This window comes from Phyllobates terribilis, unplaced genomic scaffold (assembly GCF_046119375.1).
Source record: "Phyllobates terribilis strain yellow unplaced genomic scaffold, ASM4611937v1 Scaffold_7__3_contigs__length_470593459, whole genome shotgun sequence".
Classification (NCBI taxonomy): Eukaryota; Metazoa; Chordata; class Amphibia; order Anura; family Dendrobatidae; genus Phyllobates; species Phyllobates terribilis.
The window spans coordinates 366,983,687-367,005,023 of NW_027362767.1; the positions used below are offsets into that span (position 1 = coordinate 366,983,687).

At 44.3% G+C, this 21,337-nt stretch overlaps 1 long non-coding RNA gene across 1 annotated transcript in view; it reads right to left on the reverse strand.

Moving 5' to 3' along the window:
- The window catches only part of LOC141153224 (uncharacterized), a 38,483-nt gene extending 17,923 nt beyond the window's left edge, over nucleotides 1-20,560 (reverse strand). The window contains exon 1 of the long non-coding RNA XR_012247269.1: nucleotides 20,448-20,560. This is a non-coding gene — a long non-coding RNA (uncharacterized lncRNA). The remainder of the gene's footprint in view (nucleotides 1-20,447) is intronic.
- Nucleotides 20,561-21,337: the final 777 nt, after the last annotated feature.

Here is a 21,337-nt window from a genome sequence, read left to right on the forward strand (position 1 = left end):
CAGCATTATTGGCGCCAAATTTAAACACTGCTCTGCTGATTGATCGCGGTCGCCGTCCGCGACCAATCAGTAGTATTGGCGCCAAATTTAAACCCTGCTCGGCTGATTGGTCACAGTTGCCTTGCGCGACCAATCAGCGATTTTGACGCCAAATTTAAACACCGCTCTGCTGATTGGTCGCGGCCGGCGATTGCGACCAATCAGCATTATTGGCGCCAAATTTAAACCCCGCTCTGCTGATTGGTCGCGACCGCCGGCCGCGGCTAATCAACATTGTTGCCGCCAAATTTAAACACCGCTCTGCTGAATGGTCGAGGTCGTGACCAATCACCATTATTGGCGCCAAATTTAAACACCGCTTTGCTGATTGGTCGCGACCACAACCTATCAGCATTATTGGCGCAAAATTTAAACCCCGCTCTGCTGATTAGTCGCGACCGCCGGCCGTGACCAATCAGTGATATAGTCGCCAAATTTCAACACTGCTTTGCTGATTGGTCGCGGTTGCTGGCCGCGACCAGTCAGCGATTTTGGCGCCAAATTTAAACACCGCTCTGCTGATTGCGCCGGGTCTGCCGCATACATATTCTAGAATACCCGATGCGTTAGAATCGGGCCACCATCTAGTTTCATGAAATAATTTTAAAAAAAATTGACGTGGGGCTTCGCACTATATTTGGGTCCAGCCAGGTACAGCAGGCAGGAACGGGCTGCCCCCAACCACCAGCTGCCTATTTGTACCTGGCCGGACACAACAATATAGGGAAGCCCTTTTTTTCTTAATTATTTCATGAATTTCATGAAATAATTTAAAAAAAAAATACGTGGGGCTTCGCCCTATTTTTGTGTCCAGCCAGGTACAACTAGGCAGCTGGGGGCTGGAATCTGCAGCGCAGGGAGGCCCAAGCTTTCTGGGCCCCACCCGCTGCAAATTGCAGTCCGCAGCCGCCCCGGAAAATGGCGCGTTCATAGAAGCGCCATCTTCTGGCGCTGTACCCAACTCATCCAGGGCCCTGGTGCGGTGGCTCACTGGGTAATAAAGGGGTTAGGGCCAGCTTGGCATTATCAGCTGGCCCTGAGCCCAAAATTCATGGGGTCACGCCAATATTAGACATGACCGCCATGAATTTCTAGTAAAGTATTTAAAAAAAACACAACACCCAGAAAAAAGTCCTTTAATTGAAATAAACACACAATTCTTTATTGTTCTAAATTAAACCATACTTACCATCACGCCCATTCCTGCTGAAGCCAACGATCTCCTGCAATAAAAGGAAAATAATAAAGCAACCTCATCCTTACCTTTCCATGGTTCCCACGACAGCTTCAGCTCTGCTACATCGAGATGACAGGCTGGACCGCAGGAGAACGCTGCCATCCAGCCTGTCATCCCGCAGACACTGAGAAGCGCAGGCTTGCTTGCGCTTCTCAGTGTCTGGCTGTGACGGCATCCAGATGAGCCGAGGTCATGTCCAATGAACTCAGCTCACCTCATGTACGTCACTGACAGCGTGGAAGAATTCTCCTGCACTCAGCGCTTCAGCGTGAGAATTCTCCCACGCTGTCAGTGACGTACATGAGGTCAGCTGAGTTCAATGGACATGAATGAGCTCACCTCATGCACGTCACTGACAGCGTGGGAAAATTCTCCTGCACTCAGCGCTTCAGCGTGAGAATTTTCCCACGCTGTCAGTGACGTGCATGAGGTGAGCTCATTCATGTCCATTGAACTCAGCTGACCTCATGCACGTCACTGACAGCGTGGGAGAATTCTCACGCTGAAGCGCTGAGTGCAGGAGAATTCTCCCACGCTGTCAGTGACGTGCATGAGGTGAGCCGAGTTCATTGTCGGCTCATCTGGATGCCGTCACAGCGAGACACTGAGGAGCGCAAGCATGCCTGCGCTTCTCAGTGTCCGCGGGATGACAGGCTGGATGGCAGCTTTCTGCTGCGGTCCAGCCTGTCATCTCGATGTAGCAGAGCTGAAGCTGTCGTGGGAACCATGGAAAGGTAAGGATGAGGTTGCTTTATTATTTTACTTTTATTGCAGGAGATCGTTGGCTTCAGCTGGAATGGGCGTGATGGTAAGTATGGTTTAATTTAGAACAATAAAGGATTGTGTCTTTATTTCAATTAAAGGACTTTATTCTGGGTGTTTGTGGTTTTTTTTAACTGTGACTATGGGGTTAGTAATGGGGGTGTCTTATAGACGCCTCTCCATTACTAACCTGGGCTTGATGTCAGCTGGCATTATAAGCTGACATCAACTCCAACCGTATTACCCCACTGCCACCACTACAGGGCAGTGGGAAGAGCGAGGCTAAGTGCCAGAATTGGCGCATCCTATGGATGCGCCATTTCTGGGGCGGCTGACGGCTGGTGTTTCTAGCCTGGGAGGGGGCCAATATTCATGGCACCCTTCCTGGGCTATTAATATCAGCCCCCAGCTGTCTGCCTAGCCTTTGCTAGCTATTAAAATAGGGGGGACCCCACGTCATTTTTTTGGGGGGGGATCCCCCATTTTAATAGCTAGTAAAGGCTAGGTATTCCGCTGGGGGCTGATATTAGTAGCCTGGGAAGCTCCGTGGGTATTACCCCCTTCCCAGGCTTCAAACATCTGCCCCAGCTGTCTGCTTAACCTCCGCTAGAGCCTAAAATTACGGGGAACCCCACGCCAATTTTTTTTTAAATAAATCCTTTATTTTAACACTAAATGACAAGTACAGTAATCAACACTATCACTGTACTTCTTATATATGTGACTGACATGTTTCTCTCTATCTAATCTATGTGTGATGCTCTATTCCTTCTATTCTAAATTGTCGGGTACCGCTGCTGAAATGCCGGCCGGCTTTTTTAAAGAGACAGTGCATGAAAACACTATTATTTTTTTTAATAAATCCTTTACACTAAATGACAAGTACAGTAAGCAACACTGTCACTGTACTTCATATATATGTGACTGACATGTTTCTATCTATCTAATCTGTGTGTGATTCTCTATTCTTTCTATTCCAAATTGTCGGGTACAGATGCTGAAATGCCGGCCGGCTTTTTTAAAGAGACGGTGCATGAAAACACTATTATTTCTTTTGATAAATCCTTTACACTAAATGACAAGTACAGTAAGCAACACTGTCACTGTACTTCATATATATGTGGCTGACATGTTTCTATCTATCTAATCTATGTGTGAAGCTCTATTCTTTCGGTTCTAAATTGTCGGGTACCGGTGTATGCCGCTGCTGAATTACCGGCTTTTCATGTTTCACTGTTGGCACTGTTCCCATCGATTTGGGCAACCACTGTAATGCCACAACCACCATGGCTGTGGCATTACAGTGAGTGGCAGACAATCCCTGCATGATTGGTGCTCAAAATAGCGCCAGACATGCAGGACACGCTTTTGGTGCACGAACAGTTATCGAACATAACCTCGAACAGCCGAATTTTTTGCAAATCGTTCGGGTTCGTCGAACAACTCGAACACCGCCCAAAACAGCTCGAATTTGAGATTGGCGAACAGTTCTAGTCGAACACCGCTCATCTCTATTACAGACACCATGTCACATTTGAAGAGTCGCTGACATGCCGAAACAGCAGAAACCCCCACAAGTGACCCCATTTTGTAAACTACACCTCTCAAGGAATTCATCTAGAGAAGTAGTGAGTATTTTCTATTTTTTAAATTTATACCATTGGGCAATGAAGACAACATAATTATATTTTTACCACAAAAAAATGTTTTACCCTCAGATTTTACATTTTCACACAGGGCAATGGGTAAAAATGGTGTCGAAATGTGTCACACAATTTCTTCTAAACATGGCAATACCCCATATGTGGCTGTATCGTACCGCTTAGCCATACGGCGAGATCTGGGAGGGACGGAGTGCTATTTGACAATTGGAGAGCAAATTATTGTAGAATAGGCATTTGGATTTGGGAGCACAAAATTTTCTGAATTTCTTTTGGAGGGCAAGGGCCATTTCGCTTTTCCAGAGCCTTTCTACCAGAAACTTGGAAGTCCCTTATATTTTTAACAGATAATGGACCTGAGTTGAAGCTTTTATTGGGAACATTTTACATATTGTTTATCTGGTGCTCTAGGCTGAGCACTTATATCGGGGTTTCCATCTAAATTTCCAAGTGATGTAATTCAGATGAAACCCCTGCGGGATCCATTCACTGTAATGAGGCAGCAAAGTTACTCTGGACTCCGTCTGGCCTATGTTTAGCGGTGTCCTTTTTTTCAGAAGTGCACAAAACTGTGGCCAACCGCACTTTTATGCACGCCTAAAAAAACTGACACCGTGGGATCACAGGCCAGACGGCACCCACAGTGGCTTATATCTGCTTCAATACAGGGAATCTTCCGTCATGTGTTCCGTCTGAATCTCGTATTTCAGAGATTTACACGGAAACCCCGATGTAAGTGCTCAGCGCAGAGCGCAGGATAAATGTGAGCAGAGCCTTACTGCGATCTTTGGGAAACATAATAAACAAATCAGTAGCAGGTGAAGAATTGGTTTTATTTATTTTTTACGCCGTTCCTCGTGCGGTATAAGTGATGAGATTACTTTATTCTTCGGTTTGGTGCGATTACAGAGATACCAGATTTATATCGGGTTTTTATGATTGACAGCTGTCACACACTAAAAGACACTTTTTTTGCGAAATATAGTTTTTGCATTGCCATATTTTGATAGCTATAATTTTTCCATATTTCGGCCCACAGATTCATGTGACAGCTTGTTTTTTGCGGGACGAGTTGACATTTCTATTGGTACCATTTTTTGGTACGTGACATTTTTTGATCGCTTTCTATTCCGTTTTTTTGGGAAGTAAAATTAACAAAAACCAACAATTCAGGAATTGTTTATTGAGTTTTTTTTTTATGCCGTTCTGCATGTGGTAAAAGTGATAAGGCAGCATTATTCTTAGGGTCAGTACATTTACAGCTATACTACACTTACCATATATTTTTTTTATGCTTTGGCGCTTTTACACAATGAAACAATTTTATAGAAAAAATAATTTTTTGCATCGCTTTATTCTGAGAGCTATAACTTTTTTATTTTTCAGCTGATGGAGCTGTATGGCGATGTTTTTTTTGCAGGACAAGATGTCGTTTTCAGCGGTACCATTTTTATTTCCATTTTGCTTTTTCATCGCATTTTATTCCACTTTTTGTTTGGCAATATGATGAAAAAGCCTAGTTTTTTGCTCAGTTTTTATTTATTTTTATTACGGTGTGCACAGAAGGAGTTAATTAGTGTGACAGTTTTATAGATCGGGTTGTTTCGGACGCGGCGATACCAAATATGTGTACTTTTTTTGTTTTTTTCATAAATATACGGATTTATTGGTTTAATATTTTATTTATTTATTTTTATTTATTTTGTGATTTTTTTTAACAGTTTGAAAACATTTTTTGACTTTTTTTTACATTTTTACTTAGTCCCTGTATGGGACATTAATTTTTATTTTTCTAATCACTGTTCTTATGCAATGCAATAGACATGTATTGCATTGCATGAGAGCTTTGCTGACAGTTTTACACTGTCAGTGTCTCCTGCTAGACTCAGCTGCATGGCAGACCCGGGGGTGGTCATGTGACAACGGCAGGTCCTCTCAGACATCAGGGGGCCATCGGAGAGGTAAGTGGATGACCCCCTCTCCTCTCACTATCTTCTAAATGCTGCGATCGCTATAGATCGCGGAATCTAGAAGCTAGCAAAGGGTTAACATCATTGGGATCTGATCCAATCAGGTCCCGATGATGTCCCCTGTCAGAGCTGTCGCTCTGTACCGCACCCGCAGCGCCTGCAGGACCCTGGGGGTCCTGAGCGCTGCGGGACCACCGACCATTTCTAAACGTCGGCGCTGCACAGAGCCCAAGCAATGCCGACGTTTATATACAGTGGGCGGTCGGGAAGCAGTTAATTTGCACATCAATTTATTATTAATTAAATTTTTGCACTTATACAATATTTCATACTATATACATGATATTTCATAATCTACAATTGCTTGGCAAACTCCGCATCTTACATAGTGTCTTTTCACATCATTTATAGTTTCATTTTGGCCCCTCTCTCTTTTTATTTACATCTATTATGTTTCTCCTCTTTCTCATTGATGGACCTTGGGAACACGCCCCTTTTGTACACCGCTGATAAATATAGCGCTGTAATGCCGCTACGGCGATCAGCATATGCGCATGCCCCTTTCGTCCCTCCCTTGAATTCCGGTCCTGCCCAGTACAACCGCATTCATTTCACGTGTGCGGTTTAGCGCGGACGACCGGAAGTCACTTTCTTTGGAGAGAAGTTTCAAACGACGCATGCGCTACATCACAGCTGATCACCAATGATTAACCTATGGGAGCGAAGTTCTGGGATATTTAAAGGGCTGGGATACACTATGAGGTTACGCCCCTTTTGAAAAAGCCAGGGCAAAACGGCGTCGTCGGGGTGGTGGCCGGATAGCAAAGCTCCTCAACTATAATATATAAGTGGCATCATATTTGATCCTTGATAATTTATTTTTACTTTTAAACTTTTCTATGTGCAATACCTTGATCAGCTGATATCATGTGTTAAATTTGAATGAATTTAGTCACTTGCATCGTATTTATTTATGCTCTGACACATATTGGCACTTTGTACTTTGTTCAACTTTTGCTGCTATCAGATGTAGGGAGTATTGATATTTATGCACTAGTACTTTCCAATACCTTTTTACATCTTGCTCATCTATATTAATGCTATGTGCCCACGATGCAGAAATGCTGCATATTTTTTCCGCTTCTCCCTGGCAGGAAAAACGCATGCGGTTTTTACATGCATTTTTCCTGCCAGGTAGAAGCGTTTGTCAAGCGTTTTTGCATGCTTTCCTGCATGCGGGTTATCAAGCGCTTTTCCAAGCGATTTTAGCATCACTTGGAAAAGTGCTTGACAACTTGTTCACACTATATTAATACATGCAACCGGCATGGATTTATAGTAGTGTTACCAAGTTAGTTAAAAAAAAAAGAATAAGAATGGTAAAAAATAAAAAATAAAGATTATACTTACCTTCCAATGTCCTCCCGGTGTTTTCTCTGCTGCGTCCGGAGTCTTGGGTGGCTCGCGGTGGTGTGAAGGACCTGCGGTGACGTCATTGAGTCATGTGACAGGTCACATGACTCAATGACGTCATGGCAGGTCCTCATACCACCGCGACCCATACAGCAGACCACACGGAGGGGAGAAAATACCGGGATGACATCGGAAGGTAAGTATAATCTTTATTTTTTATTTTAAATTCTTTTTTTTACAGTTTCTATGGTACCCAGGTCTGGATGAGAGTCTACTCTCCTCCAGACCTGGGTACAATCCGCACATTGAACCGTGTGATATCCGCTTGTGCAGATGCAGTGATGTGGATGTCACGCAGTCCAATGCAAGTCAATGGCGGCGATTACACTGCGTGTCCGCAAAATTAATGGACATGCTGCATATTTTTCCGCAATGATAATCCGCAGCGGATTATCATTGGGGATCATGGGGCACGTATTACCAAGCGTTTTTTAAGCGTTTTCGCTGTGGAAATTCTGCAGCAAAAACGCTTGAAAAAAGCATAGTGGGCCTGCAGCCTTATTGGCATTTATATTCATTTAGGGAGGATCAAAAAATACTATATATAAAAAATCTAATCTGTCATATGCTTTGCTATTTGATTGCTACATGTTCTGATACCTTTGCTTATTTTATGTATGTTTTATACTTATTCCTAATAAAATCACAATTTTAACAATTAATTTATGCCTCATTTTAATAGAGACACTATTGGAGCTCTATTATTTTGTTCTTTGAAGGTTTGCACTATGAATTCTCCTGATGGAGAATCCGGGGCCCACCGGTTCTCTAGTGGGCCCGTTCAACCCTGCCATGAAGCAACCTTGGCTAAGAAAAGTCTGTGTGAAGGTTCCGGGACACTCTATGGCTACTTTTGTACTGTGGACTGGCTCCAGCAATCCATAAGATTGCAATCTATAAGATCCCTTCACTGGCTCAGTGTATCCAGTTCAAACTACTAATACTGACGTACAAAGCCATCCATAACCTTTCTTCTCCGTATATCTCTGAACTAATCTCCCAATATATTCCCTTATGTAATCTCCGGTCCTCCCAAGACCTCCTTCTCTCCACACTTATTTGTTCCTCACCCAATCACCTCAAATATTTCTACCAAATATCCCCCATCCTCTGGCATTCTGCACCTCAACACGTCCGATTAGCCACCACATTCGGATCCTTCAGACACAACCTGAAAACCCATCTCTACAAGACAGCCTACAGCCTGCCATTGCCTCGCTGCCACCTCAGCACCACTAGAGCTAATGCAACTCCACAACCTACTGTCTACTTCCTCACCATCCTGTAGAATGTAAGCCCGCAAGTGCAGAGTCTATAAGACTTAAGATGCAATATAGCACCTTTGCAAAGCCCAGTTATGTTCTCCCTCTGATATCTAACAATAACAAACAGGTCATGCTGGAGAAACTTGCACCTGCTGCCACTCAGTGTCTTCAGCTCCTTTGTGTGAAACTAATGTTTGCTCAGCCAGTCTATCAAATAAAATTCCTGAGGTATGGAAATTGTGGATGGCTTTGCTTCTGGTACTGGGTGCTAATACCAAACCGTGGCTTGCCATTCACTGGATATTCCTGGCAGGTTGGAGACAAGCTCATTCCCACAGAAAAGTAACAGCAAGCTAAGGAGATGGTGGCCTCTATCATCATGAAGGAGTTTGCTCGTTGTCTAGTAGTCTGGCTTTTATATTAAAGGTCCTGCTCATTTTTATAGTTTTAAGTGAGCACGCAGAGACCGTGGTTTCTGCAGCAGCGCATCCAGGCCAAGATAGTGGCAGAGAAATTGATGTACCATTAGGTTGAGAATGTGAGCCATGCAAGGCACGTATTTGAGGTTGCCCCAGCATAGGGCTGCCACCGGGCTTTCACTGTTATCGCACACTGCCTTCCTTTGTTCCAGGTTCAGTGGAGACAGCCATTGCTCAAACTCGGCCTGGAGAGCTATCCACAACTATTAAGCTGTATGATTGCTATATCCCCAAGACATATTAATTTTAACACTGCCTGATTGCGGTGAGCCCTGGCTACGCAGTATGGAGGTGGGGGGATTCTCTCTGAACTGTTGGAACATGTCTCATTAAGGCAGAGGTTGAGGGTGCAGGTGGAGGCCCTAGAGGAGGTGGAGGATACACAAGCACTGGAGGAAGTGTCAGATGCAGAGGTTTGTCCCGCAAGCTTTGGGGATTCCAATGACACGCCCAGGAGGATGGGGACGACTCGGTACACGGGCCTTTGCCTGGCCTTTGGGGATGTCGCAGTGGTACCCTGGGGTCAGCTTTTAAAAGGGGATTGTTTGTTAACTCTATGAAAGTTCGTGACGCCACCTGTGGTTTCTGGTGAGAATCACCAGCGCTGCGGCAGTCCACTCAGGCCGGTGATAAGGCAGCAAGATGATATAGCTTCCCACAGGTGGAGCTAGGCCTCAGGGCAGCGTACGGAGAGGGGGATGCAGGACAGGCGAGACCCAGCCAGGTTGGAGCAAGAACGGGAACGGACACGGTAGTCACTTCAGTACCTTTTACTGGTGGTAGTTCAGGCCCATCCCGGAGCACTGTAGGGTGAAGGGTGCATATCAGGATCCTTCCCAATGAGCGGGTGTTGGGCCTCCTCTTTCTTGCCTCTGCGCAGTAAGTTTATGACCTGCCTGAAGCTAGGCCTAACTTTATCTCTGTCCTGCACCGGCTGACGTTGTGGTAGGGCCTTCTCTTGGAGTGCACGCTCCCAGCTTACAGGGCCTATGTGCCTCCTGGCTCTGCTACGTATCAGCTCTCTGGTGAACCTGGGATCTGTAGTTCTCCAGGGATTCCAGTTATGCCTTACTGGGTCGTAGAGATCCCGGTAAGCTCGGACCCGGTGTCCGGTATATGTTTCGGGGTGAGCTGGGTAAGCTCCTCTGCCCCCAATGCTACTCACTTTCCACTCACCTTTCGGCCACGCTCAGGCCCTCACTAGGCTACTCACACTAATGGCAGCTTGCCACTCTTCACAGATCTTATGGCGCCGGCACACCCTGAGCACTTAACTGAGCTACAACTGAGTTCTCTAAACTAGACTGAGCTCCACTGCAGACAAACCTCTTTCAGGCTTCTCTACTGCAGGAACTCTTCAGAGGAACTGTTGAATCACTCTGTACTCTAGCAGGCTAGGAACTGAACTGCCTAGCTCCACCTTCCCTATTTATATCCCTAACGGGCTCCCTCTGCTGGTCTGAGGTGGAAGGTGGAGATGTGTGAATGTTTATGGGGGCCTCTTGTGGAGGATTCCATCAATACACCCTTCTAGGATCTGTGGTACTAAGCGCAGCTGAGCGCCACACCAACACTTGCTGTCTAGTGACACATTGGTGTCTAGTGGTTTAGTTCTCCATCCCCTTGTGTGTAGTGGTTTAGTTCTCCAAACCTAGCTGTTTAGTAGTTTAGTTCAACAACCCCTGTTGTCTTATTAGTTAAGTTCTCCAACCCCTGTTTTCTATTAGTTTAGTTCTCCATGTTCTGGTGTGTATTTGTTTCATTCTCCAATCTTAGCTGTTTAGTAGTTTAGTTTTCCAACCCCTGTTGTATATTAGTTTAGTTCTCCATGTTCTGGTGTGTATTTATTTCTTTCTCCAACCCATCCATGCCCACCCCCAGGGGTTAACGTCTTGTTACAAGGGTTTGGATTCTTCTCGGACCCTACTTCGTCTGGGCCCGGATCAACTGAAAAGAACTTTGGGCATTGCTACACATGCTTTCGCCCTCTTGAGTCTGTGAAGCTTTGGATCAGACCTCTGATGCCCCAGAATAGAATGTGTGAATAGCTCTGCAGACTCACCCATCTGTGCTTCCCCACAGTCAGTTGGCTGGTTGGAGAGTTGTGACGTGGGTGAAAACAAGGGTAATTGGGGTGCCAGCTCTGAGGACTGTACTGTGTGTGATGTTAAGGTGGAGGAAGAGGAGCAGAGGCCACTTGATGCAGCGCTTGTCATCTACTGGAGCATGTGTTCTTCCTGCCCCTCATCTACAAGGTGTACCGCTGTGGAACTGCCAAAGAAAGAAAGTGAAGTCTAGTAACAGAAGTTTTCAAAATGCTGCACAATTGCTCACTGCAGCAAAACAAACTTACTTCTCATCTCTCATATCATACGTGTCTCACAACCCTAAACAGCTATTCAGTACTTTCAAGTCCCTCCTCTGTCCACCAGCTCCCCCTCCCTCTCCTCTCATCTCATCTTAAGACCTAGCCTCATTCTTCAAGCAGAAAATTGATAACATAGGGCAAAGCTTTTGTTTAAAGTCCCAACAGCCCCTTCTCATAACAACTCAACTCTCCTCCTCCAAAACCAGCTTCTCCGCCATCGCGGAAGATCATCTTTACTCTCCAAATCACATCTCACCACCACCTGTGAACTTGACCCAGTACCATCCAACCTCATTCCAAACCGTACCATAGTCTTCATCCCAAGCCTAACCTTCCTCTTCAACCTGTCACTAACAACTGGCGTCTTCCCCTCATGATTCAAACATACCTCGATCACACCCATCTTCCAAAAACCCTTGACACATCCTATGTTTCGCTATCGCCCCATCTCACTTCTCCCCTATGCCTCCAAACTACTGGATCAACACGTCTATTTTGAACTGTACTCCCATCTCTCCTCTTGCTCCCTCTTTGACCACTTACAATCTGGCTTCCAACCTCACCATTCCACTGAAACTGCCCTGAGTAAAGTCAGCAGCGACCTACTAACTGCCAAATCCAAGCAAGACTACTCTGTACTCCTCCTCCTAGACCTGTTATCTGCCTTCGACACAGTAGACCATAACCTCTTACTACAGACTCTCATCTCTTGGCATCACAGACTTGGCCCTGTCTTGGATCTTTTCATACCTAACCGACAGGACATTCAGTATCTCCCACTCACACACAACCTCCTCATCTCATCCTCTATGTGTCAGTGTCCCCCAAGGTTCAGTTCTAGGACCCAGGGTCTTCTCCATCTACAATAAATAGCAAGAGGGTAAAACATAACCATTATTCAGTATTATACTAAAAAAAGGTTCAAAAAGGTGCAAAGTGTATGCATAAGTACAAGAAGTAACAAAGTACAATAATATAAAGACACAATAGGAAACTTATCCTTATCCTGATGGTGTTCCTATATAAGAAATAGGTCACACAAGACCTTTGAGGAAATGATTTCTCAGGTAAATGATGAATACTAACAAAGATAATCTCACTGGTATAGTTCACCAAACAACCGTGTCCTCTCTAGCTATTTCTCATCCATAATTCAGACAAATAAGATAAGGTATTGATGTAGATACAATACACAGCGTATGGGAAAGGTATATGCTAGTCAGTGTATAAAGCAACTCAGCCAACCATATAGAACAACAACAACAGCAAAAATGTATTCATTATATCCACAACTGAATAAACTATTTTGTGGCATTAAACATTATTATATAATCATAGAGGAAATTTTTCAACTTATCTGATCCTCCATTAATGATGGGTATGCAGTCTCAACGCAGGCAGGCTCCCGACGCCTTTCCCTTTGATCATCAGGGGAGTAAAATGCCTATAATCATGCCCCCATTCGTTGGATATGCTTTAGTGGCAGGTTAGTAGTACCTATTGCTGCAGTGCCTCTTATACATGTGCTGCATGCTGAAAACGTTTACTTCCGGGTATGACGTCATATCCTGTGCGCAGACCATACAGGACGATAAAAAATGACAACTTCCTGTCTGTGGAACGCATATGGAACGCAGTAGAGTCACGCATGCGCAGTAGCGATCTCAAAATCAATCGCAGTAGTGATCTCAAAATCGATCGCGGTAGCGATCTCAAAATCACTTCCTAGATACAATATGCTAATAGGGAGCGTGTATCTAACAAACATGCTCAAAATGATCTAGTGCCAGACGCTAAATTATAAGCAATGTGAAAGCGTCAAAATGTGATCAAATAAGCCCAAATATAAAGAATAAGAGCCACAACAGACCACATACCACAAAGTATGTACAGTACCTAGTCACAGATCTACATAAGCATCCACAAATGAACGCAGAATTACCAAAGCCAATTGCGATAAGGGAAAAATATGGTAGGGCAGCTCATAGATTCATGAATTTCAGTTTCACCTCTATGTTGATGACACACAGATCTACCTCTCAAGATCTGATATCTTCTCCTTACTAACCAGAATCCCACAATGTGTGTCCTCTACTGTATTTCATCTTTCTTCTCTGCTAGATTTCTTAAAATTAACATGGATAAAACAGAATGCATCATCTTTCCACCATCTCATTCATCCCCCCAAACGGACCTTTCCATCAAAGTGACTGGCTGTCTACTCTCCCCAGTCCCGCAAGCTTGACTCTGATCAGTCCTTCAAACATCAGATCCAAGCCCTTTCTACTTGCTGCTGACTCCAACTCCAAAATATCTCTGGGATTCACACATTCCTCAACCATGAATCTAGAATAACACCGGTGCACGCCCTCATCATCTCCCGCCTCGACTACTACAAGCTCCTGCTCTGTGGCCTCCCTTCTACCACTCTCACACCCCTTCAATCTATTCTAAACTGTGCTGGCTGATTAATCCACCTGTCACCCCACTATTCCCAAACTTCTCCCCTCTGTCAATCCATGTGCTGGCTTCCTGTTACCCAGAGACTCCAGTTGAAAGGCCTAACTTTAGCATACCAAGCCATCAAAAGTCTATCGCCTCCATACATGTGTGACCTGACCTAGTCTCCCTGTACAAGTTACCTGCACGCATCCTCCCATCCTTCCAAGATCTCTTCGTCTACTTCCCTCTTATCTCTTCTTGTCACAATCGCATACAAGATTTGTCCCGTGCATCTCACCTACTGTGTAACGCTGTACCCCAACACATCAGACTGTCACCTACCATGGAAACCTTGAATAGGAAGCTGAAGACCCACTTCTTGTGACAAGCGTACAATCTGCGGTAAGCCTCGCTCCAGCATACCACTGCACAACTAGCTGTACCCTGTCCTACTGTATCCTCACCCATCCCTTGTAGATTGTTCGTGCGCCCTCGCAGGCAGGGTCCTCTCTCCTCTTGTACCAGTCAGTGAGTCACCGATGGTGACCCCTTTTGACATATAAAGCGCCACGGAATAAATGTCGCTATAATAATAATTATAGCACTTGGAGTCTGGGTCAATTGATGGCACTTTCCAGGTGTCTACTGATGTGTTTTGGCAGTTTTTGGGCCCGTTTGAAGGTGTTGCATATGCATTTTTTTTGCCCCCCATTGAATCCTATGGCATGCCGATCGGAACCCGAACCCAAATATCAAAACATTCGCTCATCTCTACTTGTGACCAGGGATGATACATCTCACTGACAGCACACTGAATTAATATAGTGGAAGCCGGGATCCAGTCGGACCCTGGGACGGAATACGTCGTCCCGACGCATAGGATTGAGGGCCCTGGGTCAATCCAGCTTTAACACAACTTTCACAAGGTAGACAGCAGCAGTTGTCTGTCTACCAGATGAAAAGCAAATTGTTCATGATCATAGAGGCCACTATCTCCTTAGCTTGCTGCTGGTACTTTTCTGTGGGAATGAGCTTGTCTCCAACCAGCCTGTAATATTTCCAGTGAATTATGGCACGCCATGGTTTGGTATTAGCTCCCAGTACCAGAAGCGAAGTCCTCCACAATTTCTTTTTCAGGAATTTTATTTGGTAGACTGAGTGGTTGCCTAAACTTTAGTCTCTCACAAAGGAGGTGAAGAAACTGAGTGGCAGTAGGTGCAAGTTTCTCCAACATGACCTGTTTGTTATTGTTAGATATCAGAGGAAGAACAGAATTGGACTTTGCCAAGGTGCCAGATTGCATCTTAAGTTTTATAGACCCTGCCCTTGCATGCTTACATTCTACAGGATGGTGGGGAAGTAGACAGTAGGTTGGGCGGTTGCAGTAGCTTCAGTGGTGATGAGGTAGCAGCGAGGTAATGGCAGGCTGTAGGTTGTCTTGAAGAGATGGGTTTTCAGGTTCCGTCTGAAGGATCTGAATGTGGTGGGTAATCGGACGTGTTGAGGCACAGAATTCCAGAGGATGGGGGATTTTCAGGAGAAGTCTTGAAGGCGATTGGGTGAGGAACAAATAAGTGTGAAGGAGAGAAGGAAGTTTTGAGAGGACCAGAGATTACATAAGGGAATATATCGGGAGATTAGTTCAGAGATGTACGAAGGAGAAAGGTTATGGATAGCTCTGTAGGTCAGTGTTAGTAGTTTGAACTGGATATGCTGGGCAATTGGGAAACAGTGAAGGGATCTTATAGATTGCAATCTTATAGATTGCTGGAGCCAGTCAAAAAAGCAGCCATAGAGTGTCCGGGAACTTTCACACAGACTTTTCTTAGCCAAGGCTGCTTCTCGGTGAGAGTTGTATTTCGCCACAGCCATATTCTTCAAGTCAGATGAAAGGACTGGCATAGAGGGAAACCGTATCTACTCCGGCTGTCATTTCTCCCAGGAAATCCTCTAATGCAGCTTGTTGCATAAGCAATGGCATCCCATCCAACATCAGCTCACACTTCTCGGTCACCAGGTTCCGGCCATTGTCACACACGACCATGCCTGGCTGTATGTTCAGCGGTGAGAGCCACAGATCTGCCTGCTCTGTTACAGCTTTCAACAACTCTGCAGCGGTGTGCGGTTTGTCACCTAAGCATAAGCATATTATCTTCAGCACAGCTTGTTGCCACTTGGCCGAGGCAGTGCTGCAGTGCTTCCAGCTTGTGATTGATGTGGTCATTTCGGAGATGGAGGTCGAAGAGGAGGAGGAGGAGGTGGTGCAGGAGCTGTACAATGTGATTACATTGAGGTTACATTGGCGAGTCTGGTTTTTATACTAAAGATCCTACTGTTATTTTTGATTTTTTGATTTTTTTACATCTCTTAAAATATGTATTGGAGTGCGTCCTAATTTTTGGCAGCCCTTAAAATTGCTGCATATACGGAATAACAGCATAGGAGATGCACTCTTTAATAATGGGAAGGACAATTCAAATAGATTCTATAGTCTAGAATATTACCTGTCTTATCTGAAATTAATTTACGAGTGAGTTATCGCAGTATGGATAGTGTATTACACAAATCCAGCCAGGTATTATTGCCTTATACTGCGTGCTGCTGGTGCTGCTGAAAAAAATTAAAAATCTATTCTATTCCCTACTGATAATGCTGTTGCATGCATTTACAATAGGGACAGGTGCTGCTAGGTGGTATCATCAGCTTGCATTATCATCACATAAATCTCTTCCACAGTCCATAACTTTTTTTTATTATTTCTTTGGCCTTATATACAAGTCATTACCCTGGAAAGAATGTTTATTAACATTTTTTTCAGGAAAATCCATTTTAGCTTGGTTTTTGTATGTTTTATTGTCAGTCCATAAAAGTGGCATAATACTCTGACAACATTGTTCACAGTTATACTCAAAAAAAAGTCCAAAATCATGAAGTCAGACACTTCAAAATACTGTATAAACAACAACAACAATTTTATTTGAAGAGTAATAAAAACAAGTTAAAAAGACAGGGTAAATAACCTCCAAAAAAGAAGATGTTTGACACACAGTATTATCTCATGGATAGTGGCAGGATGTATAATAGAGCAGCGTACACACAAAGGGAACCTTAAATCAAATGTCAAAAAGAGAAGAGAATAAATCCATATCACATATGTCCCCTCCAAAGTGAGTAACTAGAGGAAAAAAGTAAGAAATACTCAGCAAAATACTGTGCAAGTGCATCAGAGTAATTACTCTACGTATAAATAGTTCTTGTGTACAATAGACCAATAGGCAAGGCCATACAGTTAATGTGGCTAATCCACCTTAAGTCCACAAGGCTACACAGTAGAGGGAAATAAATCCATTACCTAGTGATGAAATAGGTCCCAGGGGACGCTAGAGACAGCTGTGTCCTCCCCACACTCAACAGAAACCGTTTCGCTGATCGCTTCTTCCAGGGGTGTCTTGAATCTCTTCTTATCTGGCAGTTATACGCCGCTACAGATTTGTTGTTTTTTAAAACATTGTTCACAGGTATGCTATTGGTCATCGACCAACTGTGAATAGGTTTGAACACACAACTGCCATACTTTAAATGGAGTATAATATTTGACACGCTCCCAAAAATGTCTGTATTTGTCAAGGACCGAGTTTCAATAGTTTGGGACAACATACACCTGGTAGACTTTAAATGGAGTGTAATATCTGACATGCTCCCAAAAAATTCTGTATTATTACGGCAGTAATATGGGATCATGTCTGATGGCCACGGTTTCAGTCAGTCGCCTAATAGTATGGTATTTGCCAACGATCAACTGTGAACAGGTTAGAACACACAACTGCCATACTTTTAATAGAGTATAATATCTGACACGTTCCCAAAAATGTCTGTATTTATACGGCAGTAATATGGGATCATGTCTGATGGCCACCGTTTAAGTCTGTCGCCTAATAGTTAGTGTTGAGCGAGCATACTCGCAAGTACTCGCTACTCGCCCGAGCATCTCAGTACTCGAGATGCTCGGAGCTTGCCGAGTACTTGCGAGATGCTCGGGCGGATGCTCGGGTCCCCTCCCTGCATGTTTGCCGATCTTTACAGAGCCAATGAACATGCAGGGAATGCCTTCCACTCACTGTAATGCCGCAGCCATGTTGGTTGTGGCATTACAGTGATTGGCTGGCCGCACAGCATCATCAGGTCTATATCAGACCTGGCGCTGCCGTGCTCGTCCGTCTACTCTGCAATCAGACAGTGTAGGGAGAGGTGCTGCTGAGCTAGGGAGATATTTGCTTGTTTATTAGGTAGTGTAGGTAGAACAGAAGTATATTACACATATCCATCTCAACAAACAGTCCTTCTGAGGACTAATCCATCTGCAGAGATATCAGGCAGGCAGTGTATATAGGCAGGCAGGCAGTGTATATGAGGCACCCCAGGGGTCCAGTTGCCACAGTGGCATTGCCTCCCTCACAAGGGATGATGCCATGCCTTGAAGCAAGGAGGGGTCTCCTAATCAGGGATATCAGCATAGAACACTTTCCTCGCTCCAGACCAGAAAAGGGAGCTTCTCCCCTTCAAACTGGAATCTGGAGGCGGGGTTAGTAAGAGTTAGTGCAAGGAGTTGGAGACAGGAGAACGATGAGGAATGGACCTGGGGAAGGGAGCTGTGAATAAGCTCACCACAGAGAGAAGCGCAAAGGAACCGGACACCGGAGTCCGTGATTGTGGGGCACTGAAGGCCCAGCAGCTAAATCCAGAGGGCAGGAGACTGCAGGTCTCCTGGCCCCACCAGATGCCTGGCGGCTCAGCAGCATCATAGGGCCCAGCACCACCACGTGGGAGCGACACTTGAGGAAGGCCCGAGCTGCCTGCCATATGGGTGAGGATGAGACATTTTACTCAGGGACAAGGGCCACAGCATAGCTTCAAGCAGCAGAGCCAAAGAGAATAGCGCAAAGGGAAGGCCTACAACTCTACCTGGCGAGGTGGATCCCCAGCTTGCTTCCAGGCCGCCCGGGCCTCCACAACCAGCCAGTACCCGTGCCTCGGTCTGCTTGATAAACCGCAAGTAAAGATAGAGGAAACAGCCATTAAGTTGTTGTCTGGTCATTACCTGCGCCCTCAGCCCTGCATTACACTGCACCAACAACATAAACTTCACACAATTCTTCATATACTGCCCTGGAGCTTAGCTCTGCCTGTGGAGAGCTGAACCAACTCTGCTGCATCACCATCAGCTCCAGTGGATCTGCACCGCTGTGGCGGCCCCATATAGCCACATACCACAGGTGGCGTGACGAACATTATTCCCCTTTTACTTTCCCTTTAATTGACTGCCCTGGGTCACGGACTGGGTCACTGCCACCGTGACATCCACAGCACCAACCGGCCCGGCTACCGAGTACCCCACGGCCCCAGGGGGCACGTCATATATAGCAGACTGCAGTGCATATAGCACAAGAGGCTCCATTCCAGTTCGGTCTGCTGCTGCTGTTAGACATTTCTAGACATAGGCCCTGGTCTCAGGGGCCAGGAATATTTTTATTTGGATCTTAATCCTCATTATTTGCTTAAAAAGCAATCCAGAGAACACCGTTTATCTGCGCCATTTGCTTGTTGGCACTGCAGAATACAGCCAGGTCCTTTCCATGTTACAGCGCTAAAAATCCAGCTGTTCAAAACTGTGGTTAAAAATAGTTACCTACAGGCCAGGTATTTAAAACTGTGGTTTCTCCGTCACACGGATCACAAATAATTGCGCTGCAAATATTGCCCTTTCTGGCCTCCATTGAAATTTTGTTGCAGTGTGTCAGTGAAGCTATTGCCACCAGTTTGCTGTTAAAACTAGTTACCTACAGGCCAGGTATTTAAAACTGTGGTTTGTCCGTCACACGGATGACATATAATTGTGCTGAAAATATTGCCATTTCTGGCCTCCATTAAAATTTAGTTGCAGTGTGTCAGTGAACTGATTGACACAAGGTCAGCGCTGTTAAAAATAGTTACCCACAGGCCAGCTATTTAAAACTGTGTGTCCGTCACACGGATCACATATAATTGTGCTGAAAATATTTCCATTTCTGGTCTCCATTAAAAGTTTGTTGCAGTGTGTCAGTGAAGATATTGACACCAGTTTGCTGTTAAAAACAGTTACCTACAGGCCAGGTATTTAAAACTGTGGATTCTCCGTCACACGGATCACATATATGTTTGCTTATAAGATTTCTATTACTATAACATGAAATCTAACTAAACATTACTTTGTGTTAATGTATTTTATAAAGCAACAAAGGAAAAATGATGAAAAAAACGAACTATATAAATAAATAACAATAAAAGAGATAGAAAAATTTATAACCAGTTTCACAACAAAAAGAGCTTATATACTACAGTAAGGGCCCCATCGCTCTCACAGCGATGAAGAAAGTGCAATGTGACCGCTACGCTTGTGATGCTGGAGCCTCGCGTTTGTAACGTTGCAGCATCGCAATTGCAAGGTGCATCTGTGTCTGTGGGGTGGGGCCCTAAAACAGACCCTGTTCAAATCTGTACTCAATGCTCATCCATGCAATCAATATATCACATCAGTGAGAATACACCCCCTCCTAGACAAACATTCAGTCTACACAAGCCTAAGGGTACCTTTAGACGGGCACACATTAGCTTACATCATGACACAGTAATCAAAAAATGGCTTTACAATATGCAATCTAAAGAACAGAATTGAATAATTTGAGAAGAAAAGCATAGCTTATATGTAACATACCTGTAAAGATGTGTATTCACAGCTCAGTGTCCTCTCTCACAGAATTGAAAGAGAAATGACTGGATGAGTACTTGCTCACTGATAAGAACAGTGAAACCTCCACCCTTTTGAATAATGAGATGAAGCACGCAGGAAAACAAATACATTTAACAGGTAGAAATAATTAGTGACCTGTTGAACAGTATAAAATGTTATCAGGTCATATTGACAGTACAAGTGTAACAATCAGCGTGTAGCAAAAAGTAAACAAAAAAACAAAACAAAAAAAAACTCATAGTAAGAACCCCTCAAATGAGGAAAAGTCAATTAATCATAAGTTTCAGATCCGCATATAAATAATCTGCAGGGTCTCAAATTTAATTTCGGGTCATATGGACCCGAACAGAATAGCAGGGTTAAAACTATGGTTTGTCCGTCACACGGATCACATATGATTGCGATGAAAATATTGCCATTTCTGGCATACATTAAAATTTTGTTGCAGTGTGTCAGTGAAGCTATTCACACCAGTTTACTGTTAAAAATAGTTATTTACGAGCAAGGTATTTAAAACTGTGGATTCTCTGTCACACGGATCACATATACGTTTGCTCCAAATTCAGCCATTTATGGCCTCCATTTAAATTTTGTTGCAGTGTGTCAGTGAACTGATTGACACGACGTCGACGCTGTTAAAAATAGATACCTACAGGTCAGCTATTTAAAAATGTGGTTTGTCCGTCACACGGATCACATATAATTGCGCTGAAAATATTGCGATTTCTGACATACATTAAAATTTTGTAGCAGTGAGTCAGTGAAGCAATTGACACCAGTTTGCTGTTAAAAATAGTTACATACAGGCCAGATATTTAAAACTGTGGTTTCTCAGTCACACGGATCACATATAA